At 37.0% G+C, this 23,430-nt stretch overlaps 1 protein-coding gene across 2 annotated transcripts in view; it reads left to right on the top strand.

Moving 5' to 3' along the window:
• The window catches only part of LOC111505605 (KCNQ potassium channel), a 204,561-nt gene that overhangs the window by 59,304 nt on the left and 121,827 nt on the right, over window positions 1-23,430 (top strand). The gene's annotated exons all lie outside the window — the stretch shown is intronic.

Below are 23,430 nucleotides of genomic sequence, written 5' to 3'. Positions count from 1 at the left end.
GATTTGTATGTGGTGGCCCTTCTTCTGATGTGTTCTGTGTTTGCAGGTCTCTTGTCACTGTTCCATGTCATCGCGACTTTATTTCTTTATATATTTTTAACAGTTGATTTTCCTTTCTCATCCAATTCAGTTCAGATCTATTTCATTAGAATTCGTTTTCATGTGGGGTTTTTTATTTTGATGTAAATTAGTGGGAAAAAAGGCGCTAATCCTTCCATACTTCAATCATTTATAGCTAGGATGTTCTGTATCTGTAGAGTGGGGAGAGTGCGTGTAGACTCACAGCGTGTAGACTCACAGGCCACATGTGACCCATTGTACATCCTCCCGAAGAGTCGCCTCCTAGGTCATCGTCCATCTTGTCCTTTCCAGGAAGGTGAATAGGTCACTACGAGACATCTCCTTTATATTGGCAGGTGTTGGCAACCTTGAGGTGTCTCACGGTAGCCTCCGCGAAGGTTTTGAAAGATGCAGGGATATTACTGTCGTTGCGCGGCTTCTTCAACCTTCTTGGGGTTCCCTCCGTGGAAGTGCACAAGTGAGGAAGCTTATCTGCAGGGGCAGCCGGTCCCTTGCCTTTATTCAAGGCGAAGCTCTTGGCGCCCGCCGCAGGAAGTGCCCTTGCTGTTGGAGGTGATCTGCTATGTCCACCGCCTTAGATTGAGGAGAGCACTTCTGTCCAGCTTCGGGTTTGGTTTTTGTTGTTTCTGTTGTTTCATTCTCACGAGTTGCAAGGGAAGAGTTGGTCACCTCTGTCAGAGCCCCGCATTACCAGAGGTAGGCTGATTACAATGAGGTTTCGCCCAGGTCCCCAAGGGGATCGTTCGTGATAGCATGTCATCCTGCGGCCATCAAATAATTGATTGATGATGAACCTATATAAGTTTGAAACATGTATCGATTGATGGTTTTTACCGTCTGGAGGTAGTGATAAATTGTGGAGACGACTTTGAGTTTTTCAGCATCGTAAATCAACTACACTCCACTACGAGATATAATAGACTTCTACTACAGGTTGAAAATACTTTTACCTGCCCTCTTCATCTGGCAATGGTAATTTCGGCGGTACGAGTATATAAATAATAATATCTCATGTACTTCTCCAAATTACAACATGGGAAGAAAAAGTGGAAGAAGTGTTTATAAATCGCAAGCCCATGCTACATTTCTGGAGTCTGATTGGATACCTCCCAAAAAAGTATGATTTTCATAGCCTTGAAGTAGAATATGAGGTTCATTCTAATTCCGTAAGTTGTAGGTAGTGATATGACAATTTTGATTGGCTGATAGTTTTCGTACGGCTTTCATAAATTCAGATATTACTCCTAATTACGACTGAGATGCTTACTCGATCAACTAATCAATTTATCTATTCTCCATTTGACATACGAGTGTATAGGATTTTTTCAGCAACGCAGAAATAAGGAATTTACAGAATTATCTACATTACTATGTAGACAGACCAAAAATTATACACACAAAAGACTCATATTATAATGAATTGAAAAAAGTTTTTGGCTTTCTACTACTCCATCTTGATACAAAAAAATGTGGGAATCTTCCAAAAAAAGGAAGGAAGTAATCAATTTGAAATTAAGTAACTCTATACATGAATCACACGAAAGAAAAAAATTCTTTCGAAACAAATACTTTTATATGAACACTGAATTATACTTTTCTCTACTCAGTTTGTATTCCAAACATTCGTTATGGAATAAAATCAGATATCATTCACAGGAGTTCTACTTTAAATGAATAGTAACAAATTGCACTCACATTTTTTTGTATCAAGATGGAATAGTAGAAAGTCAAAAACTTTTTTTCGCAAAAATTAATCACTCCTAAAAAATATAACCCCTTCAATTCAAATAAGACTCCTCTTGGCTGGGATTTAATCAAATAGGTGAATGAATGTCATTACGATGTCATCGATGTCATAAGTATATCAAACTTATTCCGTGACATAAAAAATCGTAATTCATGAATGAATTGTGTGTATTTTCTATAATGTCTTACGGCGAAACATCGGTGTCTACCAGTGAGGATAACAGAGTTCCATGTAAGTGCAATTTGTTACCATTCATTTAAAGTAGAACTCCTATGAATGATGATACCTGATTTTATTCCATAACGAAAGTTTGGAATACAATGGTTATATGAAAGTACCTGTTTCAGGAGGGCTTTCTTCCAGTTTGTGACTCAAAGTTGCTTCTTCGTATGATCTACACATCTATGTATGGATACTTATTTTCAAATTGATTACTTCCTTCCTTTCTTTGAAAGATTCCCACATTTTTTTGTATCAAGATGGATTAGTAGGAAACCAAAAACTTTCTTTCCCAAAAATTAATCACTCCTACGAAAATATAACCCCTTCAATTCGAATTGGAAAACTTCTCTAAATTGACGCAAAGATCTATCAAATATTTCTTCATGATTCAAGGGAATTCTTTGAATTTTTTTGAGCACCTTTATATCCATTGATAACTTTTCGAAGACATTCAGTACCATGACACTAATTTGAGGAAGATTTATATTTATAAAAATGTATGTGGAAGTTATATTTTTGACGTGCACTCATAGTCCTACAATTAATGCATGTATTATTGATGAATTCATATTTATTTCTGAAAACATAAATAAAAAATTCAAATATCTACATTCCGACAAGAGTCAACATATTGAAGTGTATGAATAAACTTCTATAAGAGAATTTTTTTTTGAATCATAGCTATTATTTTCAAAATATACTCTTGAGCCACGAAAACATTTGATACAATTACCCCACCTACAAATGCCCTGTCTCTTGTCTAGTCCATCTAACAATTTTTTTCTGTTCACTTGCATAAACAAGACACGACATAAAGAAAGTGTACTGGAAAAACTGAAACTTTTTTGTTGGATGCACAAAAACATTATTACGATTATTACCTACTTTTTGCAGGCTTAGCTGTATCAAATATATTTCTTGGGTTTGTTAGCCATGGCTGCATTCTTTCATGCGTGAAGTTTCGTGCACAATTGTGGTAGACATCGTCAAGTTTTCTAGTTGTCCACCTAGTGAATTTCACCACCGATAAAGTATCTACCGCAGTTTTTGACGAAACCTTTGACGTAAAACCATGCAGTTCAGGGCCAACAAACACGAAGAATAGCTTCGACCTATAACAATTATAGTATATTCACTGTACACATATTGGAAATGTATTTTGCTAGCAGTTTCTGCACCATTTCATCTACGAAAATTCACCATCGACGTTCATTATCATAATAATTTCAGTATACATTCATCTCATGCAGACCTACGACTTTGTAGGTACGTGTGGCAGATACCCAACGGAAAAACAAAAAACTCACCCGGTTAATGCCCCGCAGAGAGTTGAAGTAAAACCATCAGGCACCTGTGCAACGTCTTCGACTCGGAAGATTCGTCGCAAATTATTTCCCACTATGAAAAGCAAAAATTTGTATCATCTGTCAAACGAATCTACTTTGAAACCCCCCAAAAACTATGAATATCAGAGAATTCTCTTCAGTACCAGGTAGCTGTTTGTACATAGAGATATAATCAGGATGAATTAAACAAGGTGTGCTGATATGCATCAAGAGAAAGACTGGTGTGATTCCAGAACTAGACGTTTTCTTCTTCGGAAGTAGAAAACCTCATCTTCTTTTACAGAGAGGCCTTGTAGAAAACTACTCGTCTACAACATTTTCAGGAGTATACCTCAATGAGAATCTAAAATTTTGTAATAACTTCAAATACCTAATTGGAAAATTACTGTACACTTTGTACTGTAAGATCTGAGTTTCTTCTTGGTCCATTTTGAGAAGATTACCCTGGACATTTCACGCTATCAGTATTTCTTCCAGAGTACATATTTTTGCTGGGCCAAACAGCGGCTCTCAAATGTGGGGTTTGAATACATTATGTTTGGCGATGTTTCTGTTGTTTCTTCAATCCATCAAACCCATATAAGTGTTTTGTCTTAAAGTGATAGTTCTGGATCAGTCATCCAACAAATGCTCAAACGAATTATAATCTTTGCATTATTGGCCCTGTTCAAAGTCAATAGCGCATTGACAGTTTTGAATGTGAAAGGTCTGAAAAATATAAAACATTAAAAACCTGAACGGGACGTGATTGAATTTACTCTCCGACATACTTGTATGTGGCATGTTTGGAATGATCCACCTTTAGAATATTCGCTGATGAAATCAGTTCCCTACCGCAATATTGAAATATTTTCCATCATGATTCGAGAATAATAACTGTATCAGTTCACCGTAAACGGGGAGGAAATTGAAATAGTTTGTTATCCCCAGTTTCATACCCTGGAAGGAATTTCGTTCGAGAATTTTTCATTCTTTTTAGTTGAACTACGGCAGAGCTGAGTTCTTGAAGAGGAATTAGAATTGCGATGGTGAATAGAAATCACTTTTTCACTTTTGGTGACAATGTAAATGATCACGGTTTATATTTCCTCATGTGCAAACTGGAGACAAAAAATTATGTGACGATCATATTAGGAGACTGAAAAATAAATTATGAACTGAGTATACGTTGAAGTTACTTTTTCCTATACCGGGTCTAATGAGACTTCATCAACTAATCAGAACTCACCTTATGGAAAAAAGTTTTTTGAAAACTACTTATTTATTTATTTAGCGTACAGCTTATTCACATCACAAAAGTTAACATAACATGATTGTATAAAGGCATAAAAAGAGGAAATCTAGTTTAAAATACAAACATCTAAATCACGTATATATTCAATTGCATCTTTAGTCGCTGTCCGGAAGTCAGAGGGGTCACCGGTGTAGGCCCTCAGTCGGCAGTCTTCAACGATGTGGCAGATTGTTTGCATATCATCTCCACAGTCACACCTGGGGGTTTTACCCCATTTGAAAAGTGAGTCAGTGCATCTTTTGCATTTGGTTCTAATTTTATTTAGGATTGACCATGATTTGCAGGGTAGGTCGAATCCATGTGGAACACATGCAAGGCATGTTGTGGTAGGCTAGTGGAGCATTGACCCCCCATTCTTTTCGCCAGCGGGCAGTTATGTCAAAACCGGCATCATGCAGAGACTTTTCAGTTCTGAGAGGGGGATGCCTGGAACGGAGTCGGTTTCTTTCGATGGCGAGGGTATCGGAGTGGATCGGTAGTTGAGGGTTATTGATGATCTTCTTGAATTCCCTGGCAAGAGCGTGCTCTCTATGGAGGTAAGGGGGAACTATGTGGCTAAGCGTTGGGTGCCAGAAAGTAGGTGTTGGTTTGATCGTACCTGTAACAAGCCGCATTGTCTGGTTGAGCTGGACATCAACCAGACCAGCGTGAGCGCTATTAAACCACATCGGGCACAGTATTGAGCTGCTGAATATACCAAGCCCAGAGCTGAAGATATCAGTGTAGAGGCTGATCCAAGTGGTGCCGTATAGTTTCTGGAGGATGTTATTACGCGTTTCAATCTTAGCTGCTGTTTTCGACAGATGTTCTTTGAAACTCAACATTTAGTCTAGTGTAACCCCTAGGTATTTAGGTTGTTTACTGTGTTCAAAGTAGCATGCCTTCAAACAAGATTTGCAGTTCTCTATTGGCTCTATTGAAAATTATCAAACAGTAGAGTCGAAAATTCCAAAGTAGAAGCAAACTGGAAAATCGCAAAAAATGAATTGAAATGGAAGAATGAAAAAAGAAAGTTTTGGCTGGCGACTACTCCATTTTAATATAAAAATTGTCTTCCAAAATTTATCTCTCCTTAAAATATACCCATTTCAATTCAAACAAGATTCATATGGCTGAAATTGAGTCAAATATCCGAATGGATGCCATTATATACTCTCATTGATGACATGAGTAGAGAATAAACTCAGGTTGTAATGTTGTCCAGATTGATGCTGAAGAGGCAATTAGGCAAGTGTTTTATTCCGAAACATTGATGTCCGCCATTGAGGATGTCAGTCTTTCATCTAAGTGAAATTGTGTTTCTTTCTATTTTTGGAAGATTCACAGAAATGTTTTATGAAGATAGGGAAGAAGAAAGCCAAAACTTTTTTTTTTTTGCAAAAATTCTTGAGCCTCCTAACCTGTTCGTCAACCTATTCAATTCATTATGAAAATGTACTAACAACTATAAATGAAATACGTTTCAGGATAACATCTCACAAATTGCTAGAGTGGTATTTTTCACATGGAAAACAATGCGTTAATATGAACCATAGAAATTGTAATTTGGTTGAATTGAAAGGGGTATATTTCAAGGAGTGATCAATTTTTGGGAAAGAAAGGCTTTGTTTTTCTACTTCTACTTCTACTTCATTTCGAAATGAATTATTTTCACAGATTTATAGATCATGCATGGGAGTTGCTTTCAGATACTACAAGATAAAGCCCTTTTCAAACAACTACTTTCATATAAACATTGAATTGAACGAAAGAAAGAGTACTTTCAACACAACTACTCTCGTATGAACATTGAATTATACAAAAAACACTGTTTCCCATTCAGTTTCTACTTCAAACATTCGTTATGGAGTTGAATCAGATATTATTCACAGGATCGCTACACAACATAGTATATGAAGGAGATAAAATTTCAGTTACATGAAACACTGTCATCCTCAATGGCGGACATCGATGTTTCGGAATAAAACACATGTCATATTGCCTTTTCAGCCCCAATCTTCAGTACTCAATTAATTTATAACATCACGAATTTATGTCACCAATGAGTCAAATCTAATGATGTCACGATGACAGTAGGAAATTACATTCATTCACTCATTTGAGCCAATGAGAGATTAATTCCTGAGAATTGAGCCCATATTCATCGATATTCATTCGAAAGATTTGAATAATATTGGGACAGAGAAGCGTTATACAATACAAGTTTATACAAATCAGCAATATGGTCAGATTCCGTTAAAGGAAAAAAAGTGTATTTTATTGAAAATTTATCTCACAACCAAAGTTAAACACATTCGGTAAAGTAATTTCCAATGCAAGTAAATCTTTCTTTTTTGTAAGTATCCTCAAACCTTCTCATTGAAGCAATGATAATCGCTTCCAGCGTACATACCTCAGAAATAATTGAAGATTTCTCATGTTTACCCTTCGCTTCGGCATTATTTTCTCGTGTCAAATATTTCTGTAGAATATTCATCGAAAAATAGGTTCTTTTCAATACAGCACGTACCTGAGGATTGAAAATTTGTGAGATCCGAATTTGTTACCCGATTTTTTTTTGAAGAAGGTTTATTTTGTTAATCTTTGAGAAGTTACCTTAAAAGTTTCAGAACTTTTTTTCTTCTGTTGACGAGCTAATCCTCATACTTATTTTCATTAGGTACCCGTGACCGATTTTCATCTACTCTTGATGAATTCATACTCTTATACAAAACGCAGCGCTTTTCTGAGATTATATATATAACAGCATGAGCTTCTCAATAAAATCTGTAATATTTTCAGAAGAGGCCAAAACTTGCATTGAGAGTTGAACACTACTGGGCAGACATATCCGAAATCGGATATGTCTGTCTATGTTCTTCGAAACGAGTTTTGATGGTTCGCTTAGTCTGACTAATATTTTTCTCACAATACTCACAGATCATTTCAAATATTCCTCTCTTTTTATTTTTCAACATATACCATCTAATATGTTGGTGTATATATTTCTTCACGCGGAAGAACAATGAACTCTGAAGTAATGTATTTTTGAGAAGTCGGAGATTCACTAAGATTCTTTCAAATTCACGTTTCCTTATCAACTTATAATCCCTTATTCGAAAGATAGCCTTCAGCTAGATCCCTGCTAACAAGCATAAGAAAAAAAGTTCAGTCCTTAGTTACGTTTACTTTGAGTAAAAAAAATTAAATGTTCTTCTGTATGAACAAAGATACACAAACAACTCAGGTCACATTTTTGAAAAGTTAAATGTGAAAGTAGCCTTTAAAACTACTAGTCCACTCCAGCAAATGTTAGGTTAAACAAGATGTTGGAAAATGAAAATTCGCCGATAAATGAAATAGGCAATGAATACTCTGTCGAAAAATATATTGGTCTCACTAAGTAAACAATTCAAGCATATAAAATATCTAAAATCGCTGAGATCATTGCATGACACTAGACTTTTCGATGCTTTCGTTAGTCTGCAAAGAGTGAAGTGTAGCATGAGAACTATGAACAGATCCTTTTTCATACAGATTATTAATAATAATAATAATAATTGAGTTTGGAGTGTCTACATGACATAATGGTACTGAATATAGCATGTAGAGTCGTCAGGAGTTCGGGTCCCCTTCTCTGCACGGTCCTTGACCATGAGAGAGCAAAAATTGGAGCATTTCTCTTCAGGACAGCTGCCCGAGCAGCTGATGAACTCGGTTTAGTTTTCGACACTGAATGAGGTGACCACAACTCTGTTCAACAAAAAGCTCATATAAAAGCCGCAGAGATCACCTCACTTCTGCGGAAACAAGGATAAGCCAATGCATGGGTCTTCTTCAATAACATTGAAGACCTTGGCTCATCAAAGCGCCTGAATTTCGCTTTCCTCAGGTCGGGTGGGCTGAAGTCGGAAACTGAGGGGTTCATCATGGCTTGCCAGGATGGTGTCTTCAACACCTTAGTCTACCGCAGTCGCGTGATGGGTATAGAGGTTTCTGATACAAGATGCAGGGCCTGCCGTGAGGCGGCCGAGACTCTAATGCACTTGCTATCAGCATGTCCAGCATATGCGGTCTCAGCCTATATCCATCGACATAACGCGACTAAGAGTGCTATATTGCCATCTACGGCACTCTTACGGTATTGACGAGACACCGGTGTTGCCCTATGCTCTGGAGGATATTGAATCCGTTGAAATATAGTGATTTTCTCTTCGAACTCCGCAGACTTTATTCAGACCACTCTGTCAAGATGGTTGTTCTGATTATTGGAGTCCTTGGTGGAATGATGCCCTTTCTACTCTCGAATCTGAGGCAGAAATCTTAGCCACACAGATGCAAAAGGCTGTCATTCTTGGCTCACTGCGCTTACTCAGAGCACATGATTCTCGGACTCAATGATCACTTACGCAACGGTGTGGGGAGTGGTCATTGGTTGATAATGCCGGCGCACCCTTCCGAATGTATCGGGGCTTTGGGGGATAGGGCCTGACCAGCGCACACTACGGTGAAAAAAATAATAATGATAATTTTTATTTCAGTCCGATCATATTTACATGATATTGGAACAGTCACAAAGATAATGTATACATAAAATCAGATGAAATGACAATATTGGAAGTTCTTAAGGTTATAATAATAACCAGGGCCTCCGAGTGTCATAACTCACGTTATCTTTTTGCTCATGAATTCCTATATGTCATTTTTAAGTTTCCACTCGAAAATATTGACGTTGTCTTCCAATCTTATACAGGCAGGCAGATTATTTAGAAATTGAATTCCTCTGTATATTGGGCTTCTCTCATACATACTAGTTCCATGTTTAGGAGGCCTAATGAGTTTCAAAGATCTTATTACATGTAGACTGCATTTGTAGATGTAAATAGAGTGAAATATGAGAATTCCATGTTCTTTGAAATGATAACAACATGTTTCTCTATAGTCTGTGCCGAAAATTAATCGTATAATCCTCTTTTGAGAGACGAAGACCCTGGATCCTCTCACTGCACCACCCCATAGAATAATATTATAAAAATGTGGGAATAAACAATAGCATAGTAAATGCTGATCAACTGACTCGTCACAAAAATATTTTTCAGTTGCAATATAGCAAAGTAACTACTATTCAATTTCTTGCAAATGTGATTGACATTGCTATTCCATCCCATATTATTGTCCACAAATAATCCTATAAATTTGATGGATTTCACGAAAGGAACTTCTCTATCATTTAGTGAGATTCTACTATTCTCAAATATTTCATTTCTGGTGGAAAAGTGAATACAAACTGTTTTAGCAGAATTCACCATCAGTGAATTTCTCCCACACCATCTGGTAAATTCCTTTGCCAGTATATTCATTTTTGCAATGAGCTCTTCAGACGTTTCTGCTTCCGTCGCTAAAGTGGTATCATCAGCATATAGAATCAGGTGTTTAGTGCTGACGTATTTCAGAAGATCATTTAAATATAGTAGAAAAATTACCGGACCAGGAATCGATATTCGAGGTACACCAGCCTCCACATTATGTGCTTACTTTCATATCATTCACTATGCTAAAACTAACGATAACATTTCCTGGCAGTTTCTAGCCAGAATATTTAATGTGTATCTAAAAATCAAAGTGAAAGTGTACCTTATCAGATATGAATAGACCTTCAGTGTTGGAGTTCTGGTGTTTGGAAACAGTGCTTGTCGGACCGTTCACCGACCGCGAAATGCATATCATCAAGGAGGGGTTTAGTGAATGAACCATCAACAAAGAGTGGATGTTGGAAGAGAAAAAAGATGGGGAATGCTTGTAAAACTTTTATCTTGTTATTCAATATTTTTGAAACGCGTCAGGGAATCAGTTTGGTCCAAAATACGCAGATACAGCAAGCTAAGTGAACTAGTAAAATAATTATGAAGTGATGTTCAAGTGTTAGTGTTTCAGAGTTATATTTTTTCAGAATTTCGATGAAGAAGAAAATGGAAAAGATATGGTAAACGGAAAGTTTAAAACACTTTTTCATCAGCTAAAGTTCAAAAATCAGTCTAATCATTATTCAGAGCTTTACTGGACTGTTCTTGATCTTCGAAATGAAATTCTCGATTGACAAACTGCTCTTATACCGAAACCTATATTCTGCGCCAAAATTGCTGTATTATTCAAATCTTTTCCTCTACGAGTCCCTTATTGGAAAAGCAGCGATTTATTTCTCCTTCAATTCGTTCAATCGAATGTTCTACTGAATCACGTAATTTTATAGTAGCATCTGAAGGATATAGGAAGTAGATAATCTTGAAAAGCAGCCACGTGCTTTGAAGAGAGTACATAATTGAATAGGCGCTTTTCGTAAGAATAATGAAACATTCACCCGATTTCAATTGATAGATTCATTCATACAATATTATTGTTTTTTATTCTGAACGATTCTATGAACAATGGTCCTTTCATATCACTACGTAGTATAAAACAAAGTCGCTTCCCGCTGTCTGTCCTTATGTATGCTTAGATCTTTAAAATTACGCAACGAACTTCAATACTGTTTTTTTGAATAGATACAGTGGTTCACGAGGAAGATTTGTTTGTATGTAACATGCATAATATACTAGAGAAACACTGATAATTTCATAGGTTTCTAATGTGATATCGTAAATAAACATTTTTTGCGCTTAAATTGCAAACGCTGCGCTGTCTTGACCCTAGGAGATATATCAAAATGATGTACACCTTAAAAAGATCTACAAAAGTGTCCGCTATGGTATATGGCTATCTCCCAAGGATAACACACAGTTATCATTTTCTATCCTTTCCTTCTTTACGAAGCGATTTTAAGCAATACAGCATTATTCCTTATCCAATTAAGTACCTCAAATACATTGTGCATTCAATATAGATCAAAATGGCCCTTTCAACATGTGATTTAAATGAATATTTTCGAAGATATTACAGATTTTAAATACAGGGACATAGCGGTTGCGGCGGTACCGGCCGGAAGTGCTTCGCCCTATAACACTTCATGATTAGCAGGGGTCGCATATGTTCATATGTATATTTAGTATCATCATTGCACACGTACGGAGCCGGGTCGAGTCGCTAGTATGGTATATATTCATTATTTTTGTATAAGCAAAAGAGGCTGTTGATTATTGTATTACTTGCAGGAGTTCAATATTTTTTTATAAATGTTTGTTTTCCCATTTATGAGTTATTTTCCACTGTAGTTTTTGAATCCGCTGATCACATGAATTGGTACTCTGGTCTGCTTATGGAGAATTTGACATTCAAAAGTCGAAACTGTTAAAAATTGACTCTCTGGAACTCACTTTTGGTAATCAAAATTCGCAAAATGACACATTCCTTTCAACGTAACATGCAGAGGACCTTCATTGGATGTTTCCATAGCAAAACAACTTTTGATTCATCACACGTTAAAAGGTAGGACCTCGTTTGGGCCGGTAGTTCCGGTAGTTGTCTTTCGTAGGGGGCCGACAGCTGTTTAACGTAGAAACAGTTTTTTTTTACCAAAATAACCCCTTCACTGACAATATCATATGACAATAAATAAAATCAAGAGGACGACTAAACAATATGAGAGAGTAGGTATTTCTAACAACTAAGGTTACTTTAAAACCAACTTTAAAGCCTCTGTAAATGCAATTTTCATCTTATGTTATCATACAGGTTCAATATAACTTAACCTTTAACAAGGGGGCTTAGCTTGTTGAAATCGGAATTTGTTTAAGTCGTAAATACAACTAACTTCGGCGGGGTAACAATTTATTGTTGCCTAACCTCACCAAAATAACCCCTTCACTGACGATATCATGAAAAGGTGAAGTCAAGAAATAAAATCGAGAGGACGTTTACACGGTATGAGAGAGAATTTCTAACAACCGATGTTACTAAAACCAACGTTGATGCCTATGTAAACGCCATTTTCATCCAACGTCATCATACATGTTCAATATCGCTAAACATTTAGCAAGGGGGATTAGCTTGATGAAACCAGATTAATTGAGTTGTGTATACGACCACTTTCAGCGAAGTAACAATTAAGTGTCATGGAATTGTGATTTTTTCGCAAGGCTACTTCAACAAAAAAACGGGACGGCTTGTGTGTACATGTAACGTCGCTACCTGTTTGACTATCCGAGTGGTGAGATAAAAAAAGATTCAGATTAATAAAATAGTTTTCCATTTAGTAAAGAATATGCATGAAATTGGCTATCTGATAACTGACAAACATATGCAGATACATTTCAAAACAACATTATCTGTAACAAAAAATTGAAGCGACAAATAAAGAGAGTTTCTAAAATAATCCATATCTCCAAAAATAGAGCATAGATTCGCCTTCAGATTTTTTAATATAGTGGTCTCAAAAAGTATTTTTGCATAAGTTGGACCTCAGGCTCATTGTCTCAATACGATGACAGACACGTTATCGATATCAGAGGCTTTTTTGTCCTAGAGCTATTGGAAAGTAATAATTTCCATTATAGATTCTACAATCAGATGAGCTGAACTTGTTGTTGAGTTCCGTGGATTGTCAATCAAAACTTTCATTTGGCAATTACAAATTATCACCTCTACAACTTTGTTCACTAAAAATAATATTTCGAAATATAATCTGGAGTTATTCATCTGCAAACTTAGGATGAATAAAAGCAGAGAACTTCACAATCAGAGAATTAGGGATGAACTGCTTGCCAATCCCGAAGGGTCTAGATCCTTCTGGTCGGTAGCTGAAGCTGTTAATCAGAACTTTACAAAATCCACAATTCTACCAGTAACACAAGCAGATCATTCGATTGCCACAACAGCCATAGAAAATGCAAAACTACTAGCTGAACAATTTGCGTCCCACTCCACAGTCGATTTTCTGGAAAAGGCATCACCCACTATTCTCACACTAGAATCCGCAATGCCGGGAATTACTTTTCGACAGCGTCTAGTCAGGCGAATTTTGAAACAGCTCAATATCGACAAGGTGTCTGGCCCTGATGGAGGGCCCGTCATCGTACTAAAAAAGTGAGCAAATGAACTCGCACCAGTATTTTGCAGACTTTTCAACCTGTTTTACAAGACAGGGGTCCAAATAACTATAGACCAGTTTACTTGCTATCTGTGATACCAAAAATTAAGAAGTAAATCGTAAACTACCAAATCCTCAGATATTTGGAAGGCTTCAACATCTTGAGCGATCATCAATATGGCTTTCATAAACAAAGATCAACAGGCGACCTTCTATCGTATGTCACCCATATTCGGAATAACGCAATCGAGAAACATGGAGAATCAAGAGCTGTTGCGCTTGATATTTATAAGACCTTTGACCGTGTATGGCATGAGGGTTTGCTGGCCAACGTTCGACGCTATGGCTTGTCAGATCATTTTCGTGTATGGCTCTTCAGCTTTCCAGAGGAACGTCTCCTTCAAGTGTTCATTAATAAATATCTTTCAAATACTTTCATCATCATCGCTGGTGTTCCTCAGGGATCCATATTGTCTCCAACCCTCTTTCCATTGTATATCAATGACTTATTGAAAAAAATCAAGAATCCAATATATTGCTTTGCTGACGACAGCACACTTTCCACGTCATTCAATTTGGATTGGACATCGACTACGGAGGCACATCTTCACCGGCAGCAGGAGGTTACATATCTTAATGAGGATTTAGAAGTGATTTCGAATCGAGGTGAGAGTAACCAGGTTCAATTCAATGCCACAAAAACTTCTTGAGAACGTTTTTCCAAATGGATTTAATCTCCAGCGATTCAAATCCAATGTGAATCGCTACTTTCGGACAGGCACCGCTGTAAGAGCACCTTGAGATTTTCCTATAGAGCTCGTTGTTTAGCCAACAACTTCCTACTATGTAGGTTCTAGAGAATGCCTGCTGGAAAACAACTACTTTCCCGTTTCCAACTTCACGGTGAACGTATAAGGTTCATGTATGGTTGTCAAGATTAGATCAAATAAACTGGAAAATTATGAAGTTAAGTCACGACACGTGTTAGCTTATTTATAATTTGAGTATTGTAAAAGACCTTCTTGACCCTGCTCATCTCTGATATTTGAAAATTTAAGTTAAGTAAATATGAAAATTCAGGCATGTTTCATATGCATATTGAAAATCATCCTGGGAATAATTCCCTTTCGAATACATTCTGCTGTTTGAATCAATATGATACTCCCTGTTGTATTTTTGACAAAAGACTGACAACCAATTTGTCCTATCGAACAGAAATGAAATTGTACGGAAATTGTTATGCGGAAGGGAAATCTACGTATTGACGAATAAAAACGTTCGCATATCCAATCGCTACCTTGTCATCAATGGGAAATCTCCGCTCTGAGAACAGATTCTATTCACGGAACAACTCTGTAGATTATTGTAATCAGGAGCGATTCAGTGAGTTCGCCACAACAGATTTCTAAGTAAAACCAATTATCGACTCTGGTGTCAGGACAGTCTGGACGTTTCCAGAAATAGGTCCATTCAGATGGATTCCATTAAACTGTTTGATATGTATACGATACGATTGGATTCTCTATTGAATTGTTTCTGGAGAGTGGGTGGAATTAGATTGAACTTCGTGAAGAGAATATCGGCGCTTGTAGAAGGAAAAGTTTATAAATAAACATTGTGAACGAAGAACATTTTCATAAGTTCAGTTCATTGAACAGCAAAAGGGTTGCTCTTAAGTCGAAGAAAAATTGCTCTTTGTGTAGACCAATTGATCAATATCTATATTACTTTCTGTCAAAGATATTTCTTGGATTCGTTGACTGTAGTCTGCTGGTTTTTATGGCTATCGTTTCGTCTACGACTGCAATACACTATATCAAAAGCAATCAAGCCATGGACGAGGTGTTAGTTGTTCTGAAAGCAGATAACTGGTTTTAATCATTTCATTAGTTATAGCTTCATTCTCTTCAATTGGATTACGAGACCAGATAGCCAGATTCTATTAATGTTGATTCCTTCTTCCTTTCGATTGAAATTGTTTCTGTGTTTCTTAATGTCTATTGCCCCTCTACCAAGTTTCAGATGGCAACTCTGGGTTCTATTCCAGAATTACTATCTATTCTATGAGTTGTATCCTCTAACTTGAAGAGATGGGTACTCCCAAATGCATATTTGGCCACTGCTGATTTATTGGTATTCCTCAGGCAACAATTTCTTCTGTATTCTGAGAGACAAGTAGTCACACTCTTCGTGATCCCAATGTGGGCCGAAAGCTACAAGGGATCTGGTCAACCCCATGTGTTGCTGAAGGCCTTCTGAGTATTCAGCTGACTTTAGATTCTCTATGATGCTTTTCGTTTGCTAGAATATCGATTCCTCATTATGTTCCTCAAGAACTTTTCCGACTCAGTTCGTAAAATTCTCAACAGGACAAGACAAATTTTCCATTGACAGGTCCATTTTGAGTAGCCTTGACGTTCTTTTTCTTGGGTCATTTTGCATGCTTGAAATCGGTTTGGCTTCACCATATTTTCAAAAGTATTATTCAAATGATTGAGTTCCTCTGGAATAGTGTCAGGTTCAAAAATGGGCCAAACCCTCTTAAAGTTTTTACTACACTACTTCTGTCGTGGTTGGTAGCTGGAGTTTTCATTCAGATGCCTATCTGTGTGAATCCTTTTCGTGTACGCTTCAAGACTCAATGTCCTATCTTCATGTCTATCACTAGTACACCTTAGAAGGCAAAAGTCCCTTAGGTTTTCTCTTTCCAATGTGAATTGGGTTTTTGGGTTGACCCATTGCAACTGCTCATGGCAAAAATGATGTTATTTATTGAAGACTAGAGACATTTCATCGAAACGATGAGAGATGTAGGTTGAGGTCTAGGAAATATTCTAGTGAGCTTCGACTTGGGGCTCTCGTATTCGAGTAATTTAGTATTCCCAGCAACCTTAACTACCTTGTTCGCTAGTTGTTTATCATCGACGTAACAAACGCAAAGTGACGCAATGGGCAGCTTATTTAAGTTGCATGATACCAAATTATTTCAAGAAAATATTGAAAGAGCGAACGACTGTGAACTCGTTTGTGGCCTGGGTTACGTTCACGATACGTTCGTGGTATGGCAGGCAAAGAGCAACCAAACGAATTCCTTCCAGATCTGAACTCCCTCAACCGAAAAATCAAATTTACACTATAATGAGGTACCCAATAGGTATCTGAATGAAAACTCCAACACTCAGCTTCGACAAAAAAGAGACATTTGAAAATGATTTTAAGAGTGGTTCGTTACCCTAATATTTTCAATCATTCTGGCTTTTTGGTCGAAAGAGGTCAATAATGAATAAAATTATTATGTCACCTTCAGGACACAGTAATTTGGATTCCATTCTTTAAAAATATAAACCTGAGAATTCTTTGGATATCTAGATAACCTCAGGAAAATATGATGGTGATGTTTGGGAATGACGGGAGCATTGAGAACTACCCCAACAGCTGCATTGGAGACACTCCTGAATCTATCTCCTTTACACCTTGTGATAATGGGGGAGGCCAGGATGGGCCAATTCAGACTGGAAAACTCACCGAAATATAAAATATCGGACCGAACAGAAATTTCGGAACAAGTGGAGGAGCACATATTGAATATGTGCACGGACCACATGACACCGAAGTACACCTTTAACACAAACTTCACGGCCAAAATCATAAGCCGTGAAGAGTGGAAGACCATTAGTCATCCCGAAAACATGTTTGGAAAAAACACCTGGTATACAGATGGATCGTAGACCAAACATGTAACGGGAGCTGGAATATACCAAGCGGATAGAAATTCAAACTACAGCTATCCACTAGGACTATACACATTCGTCTTTCAGGCGGAAGTGTATGCTATCTTGCAGTGTGCAAGGCTTATTAAATTGAGACCTCAAAGAAATGAGCGGATCAATATTTTTACAGACAGCAGCAGCGCACTAGGGGCTCTGACAAACCAGAAGGTGACATCAAAACTGGTCTGGGAATGCCATGAAGAACTGAATGAACTTGCAAACAGGAACAAATTAACTGAATGCCAGGACATTCAGGAATCCCAGGTAATGATAAAGCTGATGAATGCGCTAGACGCGGATCATCAACTTCAAATATAGGTCCTGAACCAGCTCTGAGGGTAGCAAAATCATTGGTAAGAAACCAGATTAGGAGATGGACCAATAAGAAGCACACAGAGTACTGGACAAAAGTACCTGGCAACAAACACAGTAGAACCTTCATAAGGGAACCGTCCGAGAAAAGAACCGAAGAACTACTTCAATATAGTAGCGATTGGCTCAGAATGATTACAGGTCTACTAACCGGTCATTGTCCGCTTAGAAGACACCTGAATGAAATTGGGCTGTACAACGGAGATCTCAGCTGCAGATTATGCAACGAAGGGATGGAAACAGCTCTTCACATCCTAGGCGAATGTGAGGCACTGAATCACAGGAGGCAGGCAATATATGGACGTAAGAAATTACGTCCAGAAGAATATGACGAACATCCAACACTGAACCTGTACAAACTAGTACAGGGAACGAGACTGATGGAATGGGTGTCATGAGAAGATGGTAGAATAAACGCAATGAGCCCAAGAGGCTGCAGTGTTTTCTGGAGACTTGGACTTCATGGACAAGTCAGACAGCTCCCAAGGTACAAAAAAAAATCTGGTAATGGCATTGATCAAAATTTTGAATTCTAGAACGAAGATATGGAACTCCGTTCTTCTCGTTTCAAATTATTGCTATTTGAATTCAAGAATGGTGTTATACCTTTGCTATTGAATTTATCGAAAATAACATTTCACTTAATGCAACACTAGATATTTACTGATGCTATCAAGATATCCATAGACTCCTTTCGTACATATTTTTAACAAAAGAAATCTAAATTTCCGTGTCCTGAGCATTGCCTGATGAATGGTGGAAACATCGATATTGGCAGAAATCGATTTTCTGCATTTCTATTCCTGACTTCTTCTAACTAAAACGACAGTAGGTATAATTATCAAAAATTCTGTTAATAGGGTCAGACTCATCTGTGAATGAGTCTAGCAGAGTCGTTTTTGTGCGGGCAATACGACGCCCGAAAAATAATGTTAAGGTAAATCCTAATAGGCAGAGCTTTCCGGCTATATTGGATCTATAGAATACAATATTCAGGCCTATGAAAACCTTAAGAGAGAATGTAAATTATTCAAGAAGGCGTTTAGCAACACCAGAAGGTTAACTGGATCCCTTGTAGCTGTGAATCGGCCTATACTGCAACCACAAAGAAAAGTTCAAGTTAATGTTAAGAGAATCTGAAAAAGGAGATCCACTTATGCAGACATGAAATGAAAAAGTGCTCATCGTTTTGAGGTTCAACTCAGTACACCACGAACTTCATTGTTTAAGAACTCTTCCATCTGAAGAACATTTCATGTGGAATTAAATTCCTGAGAAAATTTTTCCAAATGGATTCAATCTCCAGCGATTCAAATCCAATATGAATTGCTACTTCTGCACAGGCACTACTCTGAGAACGGCTTAAAGACTTTCCTGTATTGCTGGTGTTTTGTACTTAAAAAAAACGATGAACTTAACTACTGAAGTTCATCTGTTTAAATTTGTTTGAAATATGTTTTTCCGTTAACCAGCTATCGCACCCATACGAACGACGACTCTCAGATGTCGAAATATGTGGACTAACGAAGTCTTACCTTTTAACGAGTGATTCCTAGCACATATCATTTCATACATTTATTATTTCATTCTAGAATCGTTTATATATAGGATTATCATCGGAATTTCATAACATAAATCTCAATGCATGAAATAAACCGAACATATAATAGGAAAATTTTATCGTCTGTAATATAAACATCGAAGAGTGTGTTTGCGTTTGGCAGACATAAATGCTGGGTTCAAATCTCTGTCGCATTACATTTTTTTTTAAATTAATTGTTTTTTTTATTAATCACCTATTTTATATTTATATTAGAGACGATAAAACTTACTTCTTGTTAATAAAATTTGGCTATCTGCACTCAATTACTTCCATATCACGTCATTGAGTTAATTAATAGGAACAATGCCCTATCATCTACCAATGGGATAAAACCGGAGACCCAAAAAAAAACCTGTATATCTACTTCACGAATAACCAGAGCACCGTTTCCTTTGCCTCATCGCCACCGCCTTCGATAAGATCTACCGCAGTCGTAGAGGAAACGTCAGGTATAAAAAAAATATCAACACAGACAATAAACCGGAAAAAAAATTTTTGTCACAGTTATTCTCGGCCGTGAATTACTACTTCATGACATTATTGGTTAACACATTTTTTCTATAGGCAATAGCAATATCTCCGTTCCATTGTAAAATATCCAGAGTTCAAAACAAGGGATTATATTTGTATCGCATAAATATATTTTCGATGATAGTTTGCTTAGTTGTGTATCATAATATTTTTAGCTACATCGCCAGCCCTGATCTTCATTCATTTATTGATATACTTAAGTTAATATGCTTAAGTCAATTCACATGCAGATACTTTTTAAGGTTAAGTGGAAGAATAGTTTAGCAGTTATTTGCATTGCTGCGAAAATGGAACTCCGTCTTTTGCCATAACTTTATATATGTAGTTAAAACTTGATAATGTAAAAAAATGTGGTTATAGTAATGAAGCCATTTATCATTATCATTATTATTACCTCCAAACAATTCATAAGTGATTTTGATATTGCTACATTTTTCCTCGTGGGTTGACCAGTGATTGACTACACTGAATAATGGAACTCAACTCCATTTCACTTTAAATACATCAAACACTTCATACAAAAAAACTTCAACTATTATTTGAATGTCTATGGCCTTACTAAATCACTTCGCGGCGTACCGCACTGTAACGTCCACTTAACTGTGCCGATATCCTCGTAGCTAGCCTTCAAATATCGTAATCGAATGTCGTCGAAATTTCTCCGGAGTTCTGTGGAAGTCGGTAGCATTATTTTCGCTCCTTCTCGATTGGCGGGGAATCATCGTACACTTGCGCGCTCTTAGCCTAGTTACGACTGGTTTATGGCTACTAACGGCAGCCGGCGTTATTTTCTTTTGGGAATTATTTACAACAATATTTTCTCCGGTGAAATGAAAATGACCTCTCCACTGAAGGAAAGTAAAGTTGAATCATTCACATTCTTGTTTTTAATGAACAGGGCTATTATCAATTTGAAAGGGTTTACAGGCAACTGCTTTTTCTGGCATCAATTATAAACATCGTTCAGCGTTGTTTGGATAATACTACGGGGTATCTTTTCTGCCATGATGGTGCCTCCTGATGGACCTTGAACCTAATGGTCTCATCTGAAGGAGTCGGAGTAACACATACACTCAATTAGTACTGAAGTTTTTTCCAAACCTATTTTAGGAATGAAACATATATGGTTTTTTTATCAGGTATTTCGGTTGTGATTTCACTGATACGTCTTTTGTATTCAATGAATTAATGGATGAAGCCGTTACTACGCTCATTTTTCAAAAAATAAAATTTAACTTTTTAGCTCGATGTTCTTTAAAAGCGTGTTTTTTTTGTTTTTTAAAGTTTTTTTTTCATTTTTCAGTTTCGTGTGCTATGAAAGCGTGTTTTTTAGTCTTTTTGAACTATATTTATTATATCTAAACTTTGGGATCAATCAGCCGTATATTGTTTAGAAAAATGACCATTGATATTTTTCGATTCCGGAGAAAACCTGAAAATCAGTAGCAGGCGAGCGTGTTAATAAAAAAAATACTTTTTTCAAATGAAGAAATACATGTGAAGTGAGTTCGATTTATATCAAGGAGTTTACGTACATCGCCATCTGCCCGCGAATAGATCAAGCAATAATGTAGACATATCAAGGAGTTCATGTACAGCGCTATCTGCACGCGAATAGATCAACCAATAATGTCGATATATCAAGAAGGTGACGTAGAGTGCCATCTGCCCGCGAATAGATCGAGCAATAATGTCGATAATTCTGTCAAATAATGATCCCAAGGTTGAGAATTACAAACAAACAAACATACATATATACATTCAGGTGAAGCTAATATAAATCGTGTAATAAACATGAGGTATGAAACTTTCTATTTATTTTGTCCTACAAGGACATGTTCAAACGAATACATATACAACTGATATTGAAACATAGGAAGTTCTATCTTTTGTATTCAGTTTAATTATCAATTCAAATATTTCATTTTATCTCCTCCGATGATGTGTCGTCAACATAGAGCTCAGGACTAATAACATTTCACAATGCCTAATACCCTCACAGTAAGAACGCTGTAACGGTAAGAAGGTACCTATATTTCATTTTTTCAGTTTGAAAGGAAGTGAAGTATCTTTCATTCAACAAATCAACCAAAAAACCCATTTTAATTTTCTACAAACAATGAATGATGGTCGTTATTTAAGCTTTATAAATGCAAGGGACCCTCGTTTGCCGTGGAAATTTCGAGAAAATCATTAATTTCCGCGAAAAACGGTTTTCCGTTTCCTCATAACTAATTATACTGTTCAAGCTATCAAAAGAGGAACAGAATATTTGCACGAACCTTAACAATGTAACCTATAGAGGCATAAAGTTCAAGGTAAACACTATCTTCGATCCTTTATTACAAACGAACATTTTCAGATTTGCATAATAATTGCATATAAGATTTGGCGAAGCGTGATCCAACACCATCTGGTGTACTGGTCACGAAAATGTTTGCGTGTTCAGTTTTTCTTTTTTTGTATTGTAATTGGAGTGGAGCCTATATTTGATGTAATTGCACTCCAAAAATTCGAACTTATCGGAAGGATGTACATAAGTGCACAGAAGCGTAATTGATCGTTATCATTATTCAGTTTGAGTGTAGAAATAAATGTTTTTTGCTGTCTAAAATAGGCATTAAGCCTTGGTCTTTATCTGTCTGTTCTGTATACCTTTAACCTTGTGAAAGAGCCTATAAACCCTAGTGCAAGTTTTTGGCACGTTGCTCAAGTGCAATGACACTTCAAGGATCATAAACTCTGTTGATTTTGTTGGAACTGCAACTGGCAGTTCATCGTGTGTTTCCACGATTTTGAATGTACCATCATAACTAACCTAATTGAAACCCATGGAATCTGAGGCAACAGCTTGATCGCAACTTTTTTTTGACAAAAACACAAGCACTACGGAAAAATCTTCAAGGCGCTTCAAAAGCGGTGCCTGTGTGAAAGTAGTGATTCACGTTGGAATTGAATCGCCAGAGATCAAATCCATTTGGAAAAACGTTCCCAAGAAGTTTATTCCACATAAACGCAGTTCTCCAAATGAAAGAGTTCTTGAACAGTGGAGTTCGAGGTGTACTGAGTTGAACCTCAAAACGATGAGCAGCCACAGTCCGTCGCGTATTTCTGATATGTACTGCTCTTGGTGAAATCAAATGTGCCAAGTCACTTGAACACTTCCCTTGAAAGTAACTATAGAAGAGTGACAAATCTCCAACCTTTCGTCGATGATCCAGACTATCAAGGTTGTAAGTGATGTTTGCGTCTCAAATCAGGCGGATCGTTCTTTTCTGGATGGAATCCAGTAGCTTCGAAGTATGCTCAGGGGCGGAGCTCCAAACATAATAACAAGACTTCAATGAAGGTCTGATCTGAGCTTTATAAAGCATCAAAAGTTGTTGAAGTGTGTACAATTTTCTGGTTCAGAACAGTGTTCCAAGCTTTCAAGAAGCGGCTTTTGCATTTCCAGCGACATGAT

Source organism: Leptinotarsa decemlineata, unplaced genomic scaffold, assembly GCF_025532065.1.
Source record: "Leptinotarsa decemlineata unplaced genomic scaffold, Ldec_3_MD MMD2_tig00026336_RagTag_RagTag, whole genome shotgun sequence".
NCBI lineage: Eukaryota > Metazoa > Arthropoda > Insecta > Coleoptera > Chrysomelidae > Leptinotarsa > Leptinotarsa decemlineata.
This window is presented reverse-complemented; position numbering and strand designations above follow the sequence as displayed.